Here is a 6,213-nt window from a genome sequence, read left to right on the forward strand (position 1 = left end):
TGGATACAAAATCTAAATGATGAAAGTATAAAAGCATTAAGAAGTAATAAAAAATTCGATGGTGAATCAGCTACAACAACTATAGACATATTAATAAAATATGAATTAGCTATAAGAAATGAATTTAGTAGTATGACAACAGAAATAGAAGAGCAACAAAAAGAAAAAACAGTAAGTAGAAATCTAATGAACAAACTAGCTATATGTAACATGTGTTACATAGACGAATATACGTGTGCATTTAAAGAATATTACTATAAAGGAACATATAGTGTTGAAGAAGGAAAAGAAATCAGAAAAATATACTTTACAAAATTACCAGAACCTTTTAGTTCTAAAATAATAAGAGATTGGGAAAAAGCAGGATTAGAAGATACCTTAGGAGCTAGAATTAGATATTTAAAGAATTGGTTTATAGAATTATGTGAAAAACATAAAGAAGAAATTAAAATGGAAAAAACACTGATAAAAAACCTTACATGTTGTAAAATTAAAACTGCACCCCAGTTTGGATGTACAGATAATTATTATAAAAAGAAAAATTATAAAAGAAAATATAAAAAATATAGAAGAAATAAGTTAAAATATAAGTATAAAAACCCGAGGAAAAGATATTATATAAAAGATTACAAAAGAAAAAGACCATATAGAATTAAGAAAAAGTTATCCGAATGTACTTGTTACAATTGTGGAAAATTAGGACACCTAGCCAAAGATTGTAAATTACCTAGAGACCCTAAAAAGAAACAAATAACAGAAATTAACACTGATAATGAAGAATACATGCAACTAGACTATATAGATTATGAATTAGATAGTGAAGATAGTATTTATGAATTAGAACCTGAATTAGAAACAGAAATAGAATCAGAAAAAGAACTATCAGATATAGAGGAAAATGACTGAAAACGATATACAAATAATAAGCAGAGAAGAATATAAGGATGAAGAATCAAGTGAACAAAAAGTAATATTTGATAATGATATTTTTGAAAAAATAAAAGGAAAAGATTTAGATTTAAGCATCGGTAAAATATTAGAAGTACCAACAATAAAAAACTGGTTCAAAATTAAAAAAGAAGAATATTATGTAATAAGTCAAAAAGAACATATAATAGATTGTAAATATACTAGAGGAAAAGCTAAAATACCTATAATAAATAAAAGAACAATAAATAAAGAAATTCAGAATATAAAAGCAAAAAATCCGATCAAATATGTACACTTAGGAGGAACAGAAATACTTATAAAAGCCTGTTTTAGAGAAGGGATAGATACACCAATAGAAATATATTTAGCAGATGATAGAATAGTACAACCTATAGAAAAGAGTATAATTTGTGCAATAAAAGGAAATTTGATATACCAAAAATTTAAATTTATAATTAGTGCTAACTATACAGTAGCATTAAAAGATGCTAATATAGATAAATCACTAGTATTGTACTGGAAAATGTCAGGAATAGAGCTGGCACCAGGAAGTAAAATATTTACAGCAAAATGTAAAAATTTATATATATTAACAACCAATCACAAAATAACAGCACGAAATAAGATTGAAAAAATAAAGATAGAAAACCCATTTGATAGTATAATATCAGTCATAGACAATAATGATTATAGTTACAAAGATATAGATATGGAAGGAGATTTAGAAATAGTAAGAGAAAGACTAAGCACATCTAAAAGAATAAATTATGAATCCCCACAAACTACATCTTCAAGAGCAAGTACCTCGAGAAGATTAGAATATACAAACCCACAAAGATTAATAAAAGAACCGGAGTTACACAACTATTATATAACAGGAGTAATAGATCAAAGAAAATACCTAATAATGATAAATACTGGACAAGAAGACAATTATATAACTAAAGAACTAGTTAAAGAAAGTGAAATAATAACTACAGAAACAATATGCCCAGGATTACCTAAAAATTTGGTAGGAACAGAAGAAATAACAAAGAAGGAACTAATTATTGGAGGAATCCCAGTAGAAATAGAATTTAATATTTACCAAGGAAATGAAAATATTACCTTAGGAATAAAATGGTTAGAAACAGTTAAACCATATAACCTAGGAGATAGACATCTTATAATAACATATAAAAATAAGAAAATAACAATTGAAAGAACCTTAACATGACAAAAATATATATACTAGCAAAAATAATAATAGAAGGATATTACAGCAGATATTATACACCCATGATAGATACAGGAGCAGGAGTAAATGTATGCAGACATAACTGTTTACCTGAAGATAAATGGGAAAAATTATTAACACCTATTGTGGTAACAGGATTTAACAATGAAGGAAGCTTGATAACGCAAAAAGCAAAAAATATAAAAATACAAATATGGGATAAACATAAAACGAAAGTAAAAATAGAATTAATAGATGAAAATAGTATAATAACACAGAAACCATTAAAATATAATTTTAATGATCTAGAAGAATTCAAAATGCATATAAAAGAACTATTAAAAAATAATTATATACAGGAAAGTAATAGTAAACATAATAGCCCAGCATTTATAGTAAATAAACATAATGAGCAAAAAAGAGGTAAAAGTAGAATGGTAATAGATTATAGGAATTTAAATGCAAAAACAAAAACATATAATTACCCGATACCAAATAAAATATTAAAAATAAGGCAAGTACAAGGATATAATTACTTCAGTAAATTCGATTGTAAATCAGGATTTTATCACCTAAAATTAGAAGAAGAATCTAAAAAATTAACAGCTTTTACAGTACCACAAGGATTTTATGAATGGAACGTTTTACCATTTGGATATAAAAATGCACCAGGAAGATACCAACATTTTATGGATAGCTATTTTAATCAATTAGAAAACTGTATAATCTACATAGACGATATACTACTATACTCAAGGACACAAGATCAACATATAAAATTATTAGAAAAATTCATACATATAATAGAATCCTCAGGAATTAGCCTTAGTAAAAATAAGGCAGAAATACTTAAAAATCAGGTGGAATTCTTAGGAATTCAAATAGATAAAAATGGAATTAAAATGCAAACACATATAGTACAAAAAATAATAAATTTAAATGAAACCCTAGATACAAAAAAGAAATTACAATCATTCTTAGGATTAGTTAACCAAGTTAGAGAATATATACCTAAATTGGCAGAAAATTTAAAACCTTTACAGAAAAAATTAAAGAAAGATATAGAATATCACTTTGATGAAAAAGACAAAACATATATACAAAAAATAAAAGATATGTGTAAAAAATTACCAAAACTATATTTTCCAGATGAAAATAGAGAATTTATATATATAGTAGAGACAGACTCAAGTAACCATAGTTATGGAGGAGTACTTAAATACAAATATAAGGATGAAAAAATAGAACATCACTGTAGATATTATTCAGGATCATTTACGGAACCACAGTTAAAATGGGAAATAAATAGAAAAGAATTATTAGCTTTATATAAGTGTTTATTATCGTTTGAACCATATATAGTATATAACAAATTTATTGTTAGAACAGATAACACACAAGTTAAATGGTGGATAACCAAAAAGGTACAAGACTCAGTTACAACGAAAGAAATACGAAGACTCGTATTAAATATACTAAATTTCACATTTACAATAGAAATAATTCCTACTGACAAGAATGTGATTGCAGATTACTTATCAAGACAAAAGTACACAAACAAATGAAGAAGAAACTACACAAGACCTATTTTCAATACTTACTACACTATCACTACAAATGACGGAAGTAGAAAAGAGGTTGCAGATTATAGAAGCAAAAAACCTAAGCCAGCAGCATGGCTCAAAACATGCGGAACTAAGCCAGCAGCATGGCTCAAAACATGCGGACCTAGGAGGTGACGTTGGGAAACACCTAAAAACCCAAAACCTACAAACTAACACTATTTTACATACAGCTGCAGGTACATCAACATCAGCAATAAGAAAAGGAAAACATACAAATACAAATATGAACGCCATGTTCAACAAGCCATATACCCCAAAATCCCAAAATCCTTTGACACCATCACCACAAACAACTAGCTATAGAGAAAGCTTAAACCAGGAAAAACAAACCTACGATTATATTACCAACAGCTATATACAAAATATCCACAAGATTCAAACCTTTTTAAACCTAAATCCGAGATCAAAAACAATCCAAAACCCAAAAACAGACTATATAACACAACCATTACAAGGATACAACCGACTGATTGCCCAACCAGGGACGAATGCAAATTTAGTTAAAACATGTTACAATTACGGACTATTAAGTACAGTGTACACACAAACCGGACAAGAAATAGCTACAATACCAGAGCTATATAGTGCCTTTACTACCTACAAGAGAATCACCAAAGGAGACCTATTTTATATAAAATTTTATGTAGCACCAGCAGAGATACTCTATAACGAGATAAAACCAATAATCCAAGTTATTAAATTAGGACTAACTAGAGAAATGATTATCCCAGAAAATGTACAAATACAACCAGAAATACCCAAACCTGATATACCAGCATTCTACTCAAACAAAAGAATTATAGGACTATCAACCATTCTAAGTGAACTAGTCAACAATTATGTAGAAGAAAAACCTATTTGGGGATACCAATCCCGAGAACACACGATGATCTACACCCATTCAAAAAACCTAAGGGAAAACGACATGGAAGAGATACGGAGATGGATTAAAACATTAATCCAACCAGAAGAAGCACCCATTACAAGAGCTATTAGAGGAGAATTTATTTCTCAAAACTTAATGACAAGATACTGCAAACAAATTAGTCCAATCTACTCAGAGCACATATGTTCGAAATGTCAAGGAGAGAAAAACATAGTTCCAGAAATCAAATTTGAAGAAGAAGAAAACTAAAAAGATACGCAACAAAATATCAAGAAAGAGACAAAGGAATCTTACAACAAAAGCTACAAGACAAAAACAAAAGGACAGCTAGCAGGATCGGCAGGACCCAAGAAGAAGCAGAAAATGACATAAAGAAAAAAGCTATGTAATTATTAAAGCAACTTTTGACTTTATGTAAATTATTTTCCGTCTTTTAGTTTTTAAGTTGTTGTTGTGAGTCCCACTTTATCACTACCACTGTCAGTGGAAAAACTGTTGGGAACGCGTCTTTTACTTTAATTTTAGACCGTCCAAGTGTAAAGTTAGGAGGACGATGTTTGGATTAGTTTCCGTTATAAATAGACAGCCCTTAAGGCTTAGAGGGACACACCTTACCTTACCCCTTTCACATCCTTCTGAAAAAACTCTCTTGTAACCTCTCTTGTAAAAATCTATTCAGTGAAATAAATTAACATCTTTAATCTATGGAGCAATCCAAACCTATGAAAGAAGAAATCCCCGATATACAGTATCAAGTAAGTTTTTTTTAAAATATGTATAGCTAAATACATATATTCCTGAAATCTCTAGATTATCATAATTGTTATCATGTTATAACTGTTATTTAGAATAATTTTAGTAAGTTTGCCATGAATAATTATGCTGAGAGTAGTTTAAGCCCAGACTATGCCATCCTAAGGGTGAAACCAGTAAGGCAGAAGGCCGTGGTAGGGAAGTAACCAGAGTTGAGGCGCTGTTAGGGTAAAACGATTGAAGCAAAAAATCATGGTAGTGACTAAAAGAATTGTTCTTAATAACTTGTTATAGGATGACGATAAACATGATAAACGAAGAGATTAAAGGAATATTTTTAGCCAAAACATCAAACAAAAATGGATCATCCTTACATCTTAGATAACACTGATGAATATAAAATAACCATTTTACACATACTTAGATCACTAAATAATGATATCAAAAATATAATATTTGACAAATTACTTATGAACGAAACACTAGAACTAATGACCCAACAATGGTATGATTTAGCAGAATTATCTGACTTAGAAGAAGAGAATACAATAAGCCTATCTGAATTTGATATACTTACAGAGGATATATATTCAGACTAGATGAACCTAACAGAAACCCGAAAAATAATAGAATTACAAGAACATAGATTACATCAAAATATGCAATTATATCAAGAATCTAAAGATCTAATCTTTTTAGAACATATAAGAGATAATATAAAACAATTAAAAGAACTACATAATAAGGATAAACTAGAAAAACTAAATATAAACAAATTAATAACATTCTTCCAACTCCAAAAA

Source organism: Nicotiana tomentosiformis, chromosome 2, assembly GCF_000390325.3.
Source record: "Nicotiana tomentosiformis chromosome 2, ASM39032v3, whole genome shotgun sequence".
Taxonomy (NCBI): domain Eukaryota; kingdom Viridiplantae; phylum Streptophyta; class Magnoliopsida; order Solanales; family Solanaceae; genus Nicotiana; species Nicotiana tomentosiformis.